Source organism: Pelophylax lessonae (assembly GCF_965119305.1).
Source record: "Pelophylax lessonae genome assembly, chromosome: 4".
NCBI lineage: Eukaryota > Metazoa > Chordata > Amphibia > Anura > Ranidae > Pelophylax > Pelophylax lessonae.
The window spans coordinates 196,431,381-196,444,454 of record NC_138771.1 but is presented as its reverse complement, the minus strand read 5'-3'; the positions used below and the strand labels follow the sequence as shown (position 1 = coordinate 196,444,454).

The following is a 13,074-nucleotide window of genomic DNA, read 5'->3' as shown; positions in this document are numbered from 1 at the left end:
AGAGTAATGGGTTGATTTACTAAAGTCAACCAGACTGTGCATACTGCAAAGTGCAGTTGCACTCTGCAAGAGCAATTGCTCCAGAGCTTAGTAAATGAGCAGAAGCTCTGCTGAATTCCATCATCCAATCATGTGCAAGCAAAAATGCCGTTTATTTTTCTTGCATGTGACTGGGTATTCTTTGTAAAGGGAAGCTTTGCCTTATTTACTAAGCTCTGGCGTTGAAAAGTGCACAGCCCATTTGCCTTTAGTAAATCAACCCCTTAGCCTTGATACTGGCACTGGACTATAGAAGTCATTATACCAGCATTGAATTATAGAAGACGGGAAGAGAAGTCATTAAGTCAGCTGTACTGGAACATTTATTGTGTGTATACAGGCGGTCCCGGGGTTACAAACATCTGACTTGCAAACGACTTCGACTTACAAACGAAGAGAGACGAGAGACAACAGGAAGGGAGGAGAAATCTATCCCTAGGAAGGGAAATTTACTCCTGGAAGAGTTATCATGGGAAAAAGGTGTCTCCGCTGAAGATTTATCACCAATTCTTGTTTCCATAACAATCCAAAATTTTCAAAATATAGTTGTCAAGGGGACAGAAAGTGAGGTGAAATCTTCTGAACAGGGGTACAGACAGCAAAACAAATGTTACAGGGGTGTTAACCCTTCCCTATGCTATCCAAAATACTTAAAAATTATTCTTTTGGCTGGAGCTAAACTTAAAAAATATACCTGTCCAGACTTACAAACAAATTTAACTTAACAAACCTACAGTCCCCATCTTGTTTGTAACCTGGGGACCGCCTGTATTGCGGTTTCATTGGGTTTTATTATGTTTGTGCATTACTGTGTAGGTGTGTGCATACATTTAGTGCAAATTCAGTGTTACTAAGCCTTTTACAAGGAGGTTTATACTTACCTGCTCTGTGCAAAAATACTGAGAAGCCTCTCACCTCTTCCTTAGTGGATTCCTCGTTGGCACTGTCTGCATCTTTTCCTGTGAGGCAATCCATAGCAAGCACTACAGGGGCACCTGATGCCCCCGAACTGGACTGTGTGCATCCATAGACACATACAGTGTGACTCAGCCACACCCCAGCTCGCCCTCCTAACAGGATTTGACTGACAGCAGTAGGAGCCAATGACTCTCCTGTGAGGCTAGGAAGAGAAGGTAGAAGACCTGCCATCAGGGACAGGGCTAGGATAGATCAGAGGAGACAGGTAAATGTTTAGGGGTGGGGGTAGAAGAGGTAGCTTAACATTTTCTAATTTAATGCAGGGAATAAATTCAGGTAAAAAAGGTTTAGACCCCATTTATTGCTATAACCCAGCACCCGTCTGTTGGCGCTAGTTAGTTTAGTCCCCTCCCTTCTTCTCCAAATTTCCTCAGTGAACTGCTAGCTTTGGTAACAGGCATAATGCTGAGGAGATCATGGTCTCTTCACACCCTGCATGTCCAGAGAACATCCCATGTACTGCATTTTAGGAGTAAAGCCCCGTACACACGCGTCAATAATTGGCCGTGAATTTTCGGCCAACGTTCGATGGGCCGTTTTTCGGCTTGTTAGTATGATGCTTCCGACAACCGACTCCGACTTTTCCACTGAAAAAAAATCTGGTGTGCAGGCTATAAAATTTTTGTTGGCCGTCAACACAATGACCGATTTTCCGTCAGTCAGTACAGATTTCGGCAGACAAAAATCTGATGAGCAAGACTGGGCATGCTCAGAGAAGAAAAAACACACGGAAAGTAAACCAGCACATGACATCACTTCTGAAGTAGATTTTTGTTGGCCGAGAAAATGTGTGTGCAGTCTAGGCACATTCCAACCAACAAAACACCACTCTGGACAAAAGTCGGACGATCGGTCGGCCGATAATCGTTGCGTGTGTACGAGGCATAAAACTATACTGAATTAAACTTCAGTGTTTTATTGGAGAGTTTAGTGAGTGGCCTGTTAAAGTTTCTTTTCTAGCAGTGGTCAGCAACTCGTCGATCATGGGCAGGTAACAGGTAGATCGTGTTTCTTCCTTGCCAACCTCCGAAACCTGGATAGGAGTGAGGGTGGCATTTACTGGAACCTCTACCCTGTATTTTCCTTCTGCAGCAGCTGAAAGTTGGCTTCTTTTTCTCTCCCTCCCAACGGCTCCTGCTGCTGCAGGAGGAAAATACAGGGGATTGGTTCCAGCAAATGCTGCCACTGCCACTCCTCCTGTCCAGGTTCCCCTTCCTTCCCCGCCCCCCTTGTGTTCTCCCCCGATCCGAAAACCACCCCCATGCAGTGCTGCTGGATTACCCTCCTCTCCTGGCGGCTGGGAGGGGGATCCTTTCTGGATGCAGAGGGGGGAAGGAGCTAGTAAATGTGTAATTTATTGGCCCCCTCCTTTTCTGAATGAAGACAGTGAGTGATCAGTACCATTAAAACTGTGTTACTATGCTTCAGTTTGTGAATAACCAGGGAGACTCTGCAGAGCTCTTCTGTTCCTTCATTTTGTGCAGCTGAGACCCCAAAAAGTGAGACATCAGAGGAATAGACCCCTGAAATTTTTTACCAAACTTCCCAACAGAGCTGTTAAAGAATTATAAAAAATAATAAAAAACAATAAAATTGTAACAAATAAAAAAATAAGAAAAATAAATAAATGACTGACACCAGCCTCTGCCCTACTGACCGACACTGTCCACTTTTGAGGCAAGCTAACCTTATATTTTCACAGTGGCATTTGTTGTATTATAGTTTTCTAAGTTATTCTTACTATATAATTAGGTCTTGCTAGTTAATTTACTTAACCACTTCCCAACCAAGGACGTACTCGTCCATCCTTTGGTTTCAGTGGTTATACCGGGATGATGCCTGCACCTACAGGTATCATCCCGGTATCATTGTTTGCAGCCGGCGATACCCTTTCAGGCAAAAGGGATCCAAGTGGCTAATTAGCCACTCAATCACTTCTGTGGGTGGGGGGGGGGGGCTCGCTGGTCCCATCACAGAGGCCGGGAGCGATGTGGCCAGCAGCAATTGCTGCCTGGGACAGAGAGAGAGGGGGGTCTGAAGAAGGAGCGGTTCACGCATGCTCCGAAACCGGTTACCACCCCCCGTGTCATCACGTTCATGCGGCCCTCCAGTGAGGGCCGCTGCCACGATCTGACTGAGTCCCCTGATTGGTTCTCCCCTAGTGTCATCTCCCGGCTGCTGGCCAGCCTCAGGGACAGAAACACAACGGACCCAGAAGGACGCCGAGCTATGAAGATAGACGCTTACCTCCATGTTAAAGAGGAAGTAAACCCTCCTCTACAACTTGTACCTATAGGCAAGCCTATGATAAGGCTTACCTATAGGTACTGTAAATATCTCCTAAACATGTACCGTTTAGGAGATATTTACCTTACATGTCGCCAGTGACGTCACTGGCGCATGCGCTCTGAAGGAACGGCCGATCGTGCCGTTCCTTCAGAGCCCCGTGCCGTGACTGTCGGCTCCCGCGCGCGTGCGCGGGAGTGACGTCACCGCGGCTCCGGCCAATCAGATGGCCGGATGCCGCGATCCCGGAAGACGGGCGACTAGACATGTCGCCCGTCATAGAGGTGAGTGAGCGGCACGGCACGGCGGGGGCTCGTTCTGAGGTAAGTATTGCATAATGAGCTAATATGCGATGCATACTAGCTCATTATGTCTTTCTTTTGCAGGGTGTAAAAAAAAAAAAAAAAATTTATACGAGTTTACAACCTCTTTAAGTATTTAATATGTGTCAATAAAATTATTTATATCTGCTACACTGAGTGGCGCCTGTCTCTCTTTTCTGCATATTCGAATATACAGTGATTGTGAAACAAACAAATTTCCATGACTTTTCCAAAACTTTGTGGGTTAATTTATTTTCCAAAACTTTTCCAGGCCTGGAAATTGCCATTTTAAAATTCCATGACTTTTCCAGGTTTTTCATGACCGTACGAACCCTGCTATTCATTCAGATTGCAGGCATTTTAAATACACAGCAGTAGGTGTGAACTGGCCAGTTCATCAGGTGAAAACTGAAGGAAAAAGCCTTAAAGTGGTAGTATACTCTAAAAAATAAATAAATAAATAAATAAATAAAAAAAAAACCCTGCAAGACAAAAAGGCATAATGAGCTAGTATGCATCACATACTAGCTCATTATGAAATACTTACCTTAAAACGAAGCCCCGACACGGACCCCTGGACACCAATGTGGGAGCTGAAACGATCCCTCGGCGTCTCTTCCGAGTTCGGCGGCTCCGGCGCTGTAAGTGGCCCGGAGCCGCGATGACGTCATTCTGCGCATGCGCGGGGTTTTAACTTTCCGGCAACTTCCCGGCAAGGAACTCTGAAGGTCCGCCGGACCTTCAGAGCGAATGCGCCGCAAGCGTCAGCGGCTGCATGCAGTGCAAATATCTCCTAAACCGTGCAGGTTTAGGAGATATTAATTGTACCTACAGGTAAGCCTTATTATAGGCTTACCTGTAGGTAAAAGTTACAAAAATCGGTATACTACCACTTTAAAAAGAAAATGAATGCAGCCACCACATCTGATGATTGGTAAGCCACAATATATTACATTTTTGGTTTTACTTTAACCTTCCCTGAAATGTAACCATTTCCAGTCCCTAGGTTGTACATGTACATCCTCGGGTGGAAGAGATAATATCAGGACCATGGCTGCAGCTGCAGCCATGATCCTGGTATTGCTTTTTAAAGCCAGCGATAGGCTTTCATTTAAAAGTGACTATGCTGCTCTAGAGCCACCCAACAACTTTTACATGAGAGAGGCCCACCCCTCCCAGGCTCTCCCGTTCCATCCAGAAGTCCAAGACTGCTGCAGGCTGTTGGGACAGCTGTCAACAGTGGAGAAGGAGAGACATTGGAGGTGACAAGGATTTTGTCACTACCATCTTCAGGTCTTTGTTTACTGGCCATTACCAGCCAGGCAAGAATTTGGTCAAACTGATCTTGTATTCATCATATGCTTTGGAGGGCAGAGGAGTAAAGAGTACCTGTCACTGCCAGCTATTACAAGGGATGTGGTAAATGAATAATTAAAAAAAATTAGGGAAAAAGCAGAAAAAAAAAAATAAACAATATAGTTTTTACTGAAGCGCCCGTTCCCTCATGCTTACCCGCAAATACGAACACACACGTAGATCCCACACGCATATGTAAACAGTCACTGCATCATACATGTGAGGTATTGCCACAAGTGAGAGCAAGAATTATAGCTCACGTTTCACCTCTAAACTAGTAAGCCGGAAAGGCTTTTAAAGAGTCACCTATGGAGATTTGTCTTCATTTCACAGGTGTGTGAAATTTTAACTCTAGACATGGTTGGTACGTTTTCATTTTTTTTTTTTTTTTTTTTTTTTTATCAAAAACTGGATTTTTGTCTTACTTGTAAAATCCTTTTCGCTGATGTGTATTGATGGACACAGCCTCATATCTTTGACCCTTGGGTTATGCTGCTCTTCATAGGAGTAGGTCTAAAGTGGGGTACACACTAGTAGAAAATCTGACGAAAAATTCCCGCCCGATGTGAAATCGTCCGATTTTCGCCTAGTGTGTACACAACTTTCAGCAGCCGATGCCGACATTTTCAACGAAAAAAACGGAGGGACAAACACCAAAATGTTTTTCGTCCGTCCCCAGACGACGATTTTCGTTTAATGTGTATGCAGTACGTCCGTGAAAAATCGGATACGAAAGACCGCGCATGATCTGAAGTTGCTGACAACCTGGAAGTCTAGGAACAAATGTGCCAAAAAAAAGAAAAAAATCGGACAAGAAATTTCGTGAACATTAATGCACTGTTGACTAAAAATGGTAATGAACGCTGAGAAGACAGAGAAAAATCGGAGGATATTTCGTCCGATTTTCGTCAAGTGTGTACGGCCCTTAAGTGGAAAAGAAATGGACTACGCCTATAGGGCAGTCCCAGGGGGTATACTCCCACCTGCTGCTATAGGACTTCAGTTTTGTAACAAGCAGTGTTAGAAGAATACATAACCCCACTCACAGAGGGGTGGAGGCTGTGTCCATCAAACATCCAGTTCTCTCTTTTGTTCATTGACGGACACAGCTGCATATTTTCTTTGACCCTTGGGATGTCCCAAAGCAGTGTCAATATGAGGGGTGGGAAAAACTCAGCAATGAACATATTTCCCAAAAGGGCTAAACTTAGCCAACCAGGTAACCCAGGAGCTCCACCAGGAACAACTGGAGCTCAACTACCAGGAAAAAAAAAAAAAATACACCTTAAAGAGGAAGGAGCCTCTGCAACAGCAGCCTTCAAGACTTTGCGGCCAAACGCAGCATCCGCAGATGCTAGTACATCCACTTAGTAAAACTTTTTGAATGTGTGCAAGACTGCCTTGCAAACCTGTACCACTGATGCCTGACGGAAGGCCCAATAAGCACTAAGTGCCCTCGTAGAATGTGCCTTAACAGGGAAAGGAGAAACATGACCATAATAAAAATAGGCCTGCACCATGTCTGCCTGATCCATCTGGAAATGGTCGCCACAGATGCGGCCTGCCCCTTACGAGATCCACTTGGAAGGACAAATAAGGAATCTGATTTTCGGAACGACTCAGTAAAGCAATTTTTTTAGGATGTGTCGGCTTAGGGCACAAGGAAGGCAACGCAATGTCTTCATTTAAACCCGAGATGACCTTAAGCAGGAAGGACTGACAAGGAACGAAGCACCACTTTGTCCCTGTGAACCACCGGGTAGGGTGACCGACAGGACAAGGCAGCCAGCTCCAACACCCTGCATGCTGAAGTGATAGCTACCAAGAAGGCCACCTTCTGTGACGGGGTAGGCAGAGGAAGTTTACAATTATTTTCAAAAGGCGGGTTTTGAAGAACCGACAGTACCAAATTGAGGTCCCATGGAGGCAACAGAGACCTAACCGGAGGAGCCATGTGGCGTACCCCATGAACGAAAGTGTGAACTAAGGAATCGGAGGCCAATGGCCATTGGAAAAAGATTGCCAAGGCAAAAATCTGACCCTTGATGGTGCCCAGGGCCAAACGCTGTTCTACACCTCGTTGTAGAAACTCCAGCAGACAGGACACCAAAAAGGAATAGGGCGTGTAGGAATTACCGAATCCGACAACCCTCTGTCCTTCAGTACCTTTCTTTCAATAGCCAGGCTGTTAAAACCAGTGACCGTAAAGCAGGATGGAAGGTCGCTCCTTGAGATAAAACATCTTCTTTGAGAGGGAGTCTCCAAGGGGCATCAGCTACCAGCCTACAAGGCCTGCCTACCAAGACCGGCAAGGCTAGTCTGGAGCCACCAGAATGACTGGAATCCCTTCTGCTTCAATTCTGTGTAGAAGTCTTGGCAGAAGTTGTAATGGAGGAAAGGCGTATATGAGACGATACTGGCCCCAAGGGGCCACCAGAGTGTCGGAGGCATCGGCCAGAGGATCCTGAGACCTTGCCACAAACCTCTGAACCTTCCGGCTGAGACAAGAAGCCAACAGGTCCATGTCCAGAGTCCCCCACTGGAGACACAGTTGTTGAAACACTTCCGTGCAAAGAGGCCATTCGCCCGGATCCAGTGCCTGTCGACTGAGGAATGCCAGCCACTTCTCTGGGTGCTAGGGCACTTTGGTGCCCCCTTTGATGATTGACATATGCCACAGCCATGGCATTGTACAATTGAATCCTTACCGGGTTTCCCTGCAGATGATCTGTCCACCAGGACAGGCAAAGTCTAATTGCATGAATCTCCAGGATATTGATCGGCAGACTGGACTCTTCCCGAGTTCAAACCCTATGAGCCGAACCTGTGCCCAAGACACCTCCCCATCCAGCCAGATTGGCATCTGTGGAAACTACTGTCCAGTACAGGGGGAAGAAAGGACTTTCCCTGTTGAAGCACCAGGGAACGAAGCCACCATATCAAGGATCCCCTCGTACCCCAGCTCAACAGTATCAGATTGTCCAAAGATTGTGGATTCTTGTCCCATTTGCCAAGAACCTCCATTTGCAAAGGCCTGGTATGGAACCGCCACAAAAGGGGGAGACCATCAATCCCAGCACCTGCATGCAAGTCCTGAGAGATGACCAATGGTTAGAGAACAGGAGCCGAATCGCATTCTGCAACTTCTGGAGTTTCATCTCAGGAAGAAACACCCAGGCTAAGGTTGAATCCAGAGTCAGGCCCATGTAATCCAGTCTGTTGGACGAAGCCAGAGCTGATTTCTGAAAATTCAGTTTCCTTGCAGATTTTGCACAGTGATGTCCAAATCGTCTTGTAAGACAGACAGAGATTTTGCTCGCAGAAGGAGATCATCAAGGTACCCCAGTACCGCGATTCCCCTATGCCTGAGCAAGGCCAACACCGGGGCCAACACCTTCGTGAACACCCAAAAAGCAGAGGCAAGACCTAAGGGTAATGCCACAAACTGATAGTGCTCTTCGCCCACGGCAAAGCGAAAAAAACACTGGTGCCCGACATATATTGGGATATAGAGGTAAGCGTCCTTGATATCGATAGAGGCCTGGAAATCCCCTTGATGAAGGGATGCCACTACCGTGCGAATGAACTCCATCCAAAATTTCTGCACCCGCACAAATCGGTTCAGAGCCTTGAGGTCCAAGATTGGACAGACCTTGCCTTCCTTCCTGGGAACAGTAAACAGGTTTGATTCTGGAGCCGGTACAATTACTCCTTGCGAGAGTAGATCCTGTACCGCCCCGAAAAGGCCCTGTAGCCGATCCTGGGGACAGGCGCAATTTGGAAGGAAAGAACCTTGCCAGAGGCAAGGACCGAAACTCAATCTTTTAACTGGACCGAATCAACTCGTGGACCCATTTGTCTTGAGGGGTCCACGGATCTGGAAAAAAAACAAAGACAACATCCCACCCCAAGTACAGATGAGGGTACCCCTTCAGGCAGAATAGGACTTGTCTGCGGGACCAGCGAAACACACTTTTGGCTTACCAGATTAGGGGCTCTAAGAACCTCCCGCAAAATTACGGGCGCATTTAGATCCCTTGTCCTGCGACCCTGCAGGACGAAAGGGGCCGTTTGTGGGCCAAAAAGAAAGGACCACGTTTAGGAAAAGGCTCTTTGCTCTTCACGACCTGTGGAAGCAGAGTACTCTTACCTCCCTTAAGACCTTTTATGATCTCTTCCGAACATAAGGTAGATCAGTCAGCACCTTTTTTGAAGCCTGGTCCACAGACCAGTATTTCAGCCAAATCATGCGGCGAATGGTTAAAGCTGTCACAGGCACTCTGCAGACTAAAAGGGGCCGCATCGTGAGAGGCATCACAGATATATTGTAACCCCTGTACCATCTGATCTGCCAACTCAGGAGGATGCTGACCCCCTTCCAAATCCTGGCCAGAAGCTTTGCCCATTCTGTTAAAGTCTGGGAGACCAAGGTTATGGCAAACACTTGCCTCACAATTTAGCCTGCCATCGTAAAAAAGGTTTTTCAGACCAGAGACTCTGTTCTCTTGTCCACCGGGTCTTTAAAGGATGGGGAGTCCTCCACCAGTAGCAGTGTTGCTTTATTCAATCTGGAAAACTGAGAATTCACCACCGGAGGAAGTTTTTTCAAAAAGGGACTCCTCAAAAGGATACCTCCTAGCGAAATGCTTAGGTATCCCAACCATGCATTTCTGGGAACCCCACTGACTTGCGACAATATCGTCAAAATAGGAAGGGAAAGAGGAACACCCAAGTCACCTTGGATGGTTTGCGGTTACCAAATTGCACCAGCGCAGCCAACGCAGCATTTGCTGTGTCCTCCAATTTTTAAGTTTCCCACACTGATACAATCAGTGCCTCCACAAGTGGCTTTCCATGCTCGGTTGTAGTGGAAGAGGACTCATCCTCACTTTAAGAGCACTCATGGTGCGTGGGCGCAGACCCAGCGGGTTGAGTCACGTCCACGGCCGCCAAATCAACCTCAGGATCTGAGGAGGCAGGGGATACAGGTGAAGGCAGCGGGTGCTTTTTGCTAGGCCTCTTTTGAAGAGCCATATCAACTTTAAACGCCAGTGACTGTAGGATCGCTGTCATGGCGGCCAGGGCAGACTGAGACCCAGAGGGTCCCGCAGCTTCTGAAAGTGGGTCAGGTGGTGACATGTTCCAGGGACTCCATGGTTAACCCAGGGGACCACCAGCCAATTCTGAAAAAAATACCGACACCGCTGCAGCAGTGGTACCACAGGTCCCAGCGCACCAAGCACTGCTATAGCAGAGAAAGGGAGATTGCCCACCCCCAGGGACTCACCATCACTGACTCAGGATAGGCAGAGAGTGTCAAGCTTCAAGCCGTGGAGCGTTTAGAAAGTAAAAGAAAGCACAGGCACTGTCACTAGAGGCCCACCGCTGAACACCGCTCCACAGATCTACAAGAAAATGGCCCTAGCATTACCTAACGGGAAACTACAAAAACATGACTGCCAGACTACACAAACATGGCCGCTAAACTCCGTAGCACCCATCCAAAAGAAAGCGGCCGCGCGACACCCGGGACCCCCAATGGCCCCTCAGGTACATGTAGCCAGCCAGGAAGACCAAAACAGGGATCCCCCCTGGACATTTTTCCTCAGAAAAAAATGTCAATGTGAGCCGCCAGCAGCGCTCTCCCACCCAGCCCATCACCTCATAACACCCCACACTGAAGGATAGCCTGGCTTCCCCAGGGAGGGGGGGGGACTAAGGGGGGTAGGTGAGGGTATTAGTGCAGGGGCACCCTACTAGTGAGGGTGGGCACCACTGGGGAGGAAGAGCCCATAGGGCAACCCGAGGGGGGGCCCACGTCCACCCCGATAATTCCCCAGAGAGAGAGAGAGGGGGGTGGGACACTACTAAGCGCACCTTGGACCTGAGCGGGCACCATTCTGGGCAGTCCACCACACCATCTTGGAATGGGGGTGCTGCGGGCCAGAGGTACGCTGCAACTCAGGTCGTGACCAGGGCTATGTGTCCTCGTGAGACATTTAAATCGCCGGACAGCCCCCGTCCATTGGCGCTACATCGTGGCCAACCTAGCGTGGAATTAAAGTTGGGTCACGCTCTTTGGCCAGACTAGGAAGACCTTAAGGATCTAGAATATCCAGTGCGTCCCCCAGCCCGGCTGTTGATTGTAGTTCTCTCAGGAACAGAAAATAAAAGAAAAAAATTCAGTTTAAATATGAAATAAATACCAGGACCAGAGATCCCAGCATCCTGACTAGGCAGAAAACTGAACTCCTATAGCGGAAAGCGGGAGCATACCCCCTGGGACTGCCCTATAGGTGTAGTCAATTCCTTTTCCGCCTAGTCCTACTCTTATGGAGAGCAGCATAACTCAAGTGTCAAAAAAGATATGGAGCTGTGTCCGTCAATGAACGAAAGAGAAATTGGTTATTATATTGTGTTTTTGTGCACTAAAATGCATTTACATGTATTTTATTCTGCAGATCTGCACTTTATAAAAAGTTGCACAAATGTGCGAATTGCAACAGCCACCAACACTTATGTGAAAAATGTCAGAATTGGCTTAAGCCAATGGTGCTAGTGATTAACCACTTCCCGCCCGCCCCAAAAAGCAAATGACAGCGGGAAGGTGGTTACATTATCCTGACATCATATGACGGCGGCAGGATAATGCGCTCGCGCAGAGCGGCCATCGGTGCTGCGGTGTGTCACTCTGACACACCGGGAGAAGAGAAGATCTGCGGCTCTCCTGACAGGAGGGGTCTGCACTGGTAATCAGAGCATTGATTTCCAGTGCAGACCCTTGGGGGGGTGCCACTAGAACCACCAGGGATGCCCACCCATGACCCCAGGGATGCCCACCCATGACCCCAGGGATGCCCACCATGGCAACCAGGGATGGCAATCAGGGCTCAGGGAGTCTGCCAGTGCCCTCCCCATCAGTGCTGTCCACCAGTGCCCTCCTCATCAGTGCTGCTCACCAGTGCCCATCATTGCCATCTATCAGTGCCGCCCACCAGTGCCGTCTATCAGTGCCCACCAATGCTGCATATCAGTGCTACCTATCAGTGCTACATATCAGTACCCATCAGTGTAGCATATCAGTGCTGCCTATCAGTGCCTGTCAGTGCGGCCTCATCAGTGCAGGAAAAAACGTATCTATTTACAAAATTTATAACAAACAAAAAAATTATTTATTTTTTTTCCCAAACTTTTTGGTCTTTTTTTATTTGTTTAGCAAAAAAGAAAAAACCTTGCAGTGATCAAATACCACCAAAAGAAAACGGAATTTTTGTAAAATCTTACCTGTAAAATTCCTTTCTCCGAGTCCTCCGACAGTCGCCGCCATCTTCATATTCGTCACAATGGGGTATTAGACTACGTCTACTATTAGACGTAGTAGTAGCTAGGCAACAGAATATGTCAGTATTAAAGCTTTTAACATATCCCCACCCCAGGGGGTGGTCCCCTCAGTCTATACCCTCCTGCTTCCTGTTTCCTGCTTCAGTGGAATAGCAGTAGAGTACCTAAACCCCAAAAGAGGGGCGGGGGCGGCGACTGTCGGAGGACTCAGAGAAAGGAATTTTACAGGTAAGATTTTACAAAAATTCCGTTTTCTCTTACGTCCTCCGACAGTCGCCGCCATCTTCATATTCGTCACAATGGGGACGTCCCAAAGCAGTGCAAACATGAGGGGTGGGAAACGCAGCCGCGCCTAAAGGCAACGCAGTCTCCACATTAAGAAAGTAACCTTACTAAAGGAAGGAAACCAGCTGGGCAACACGAGAAAACATTTGCTCAACGGGAGCAATAACCCAGGAAAAAAACAAATAACCCAGGGATACAAAGAAATCCCAAACAGCCCAAAGGACCAAAACCAGGGACCGCCGCACTAAGAACCTTGCGGCCAAAGGAAGTATCTGCCGATGCTTGAACATCCACTCTGTGGAACAGAGTGAAGGTGTGCACGGTCGACCAAGTCGCCGCCCTACACACCTGGGCCACAGAAGCCCCATGACGACAGGCCCAAGACGTACTCAGAGATCTGGTAGAGTGCGCCCTCACAGGCATAAGGTTAACTTTTCCCCGCAAAGCATAGGCCTGTTCAATGGTC

The 13,074-nt window shown here is 47.7% G+C and overlaps 1 protein-coding gene across 1 annotated transcript in view; it reads right to left on the bottom strand.

The window, feature by feature from the left end:
• The window catches only part of BCAP29 (B cell receptor associated protein 29), a 150,201-nt gene that overhangs the window by 122,519 nt on the left and 14,608 nt on the right, over nucleotides 1-13,074 (bottom strand). The gene's annotated exons all lie outside the window — the stretch shown is intronic.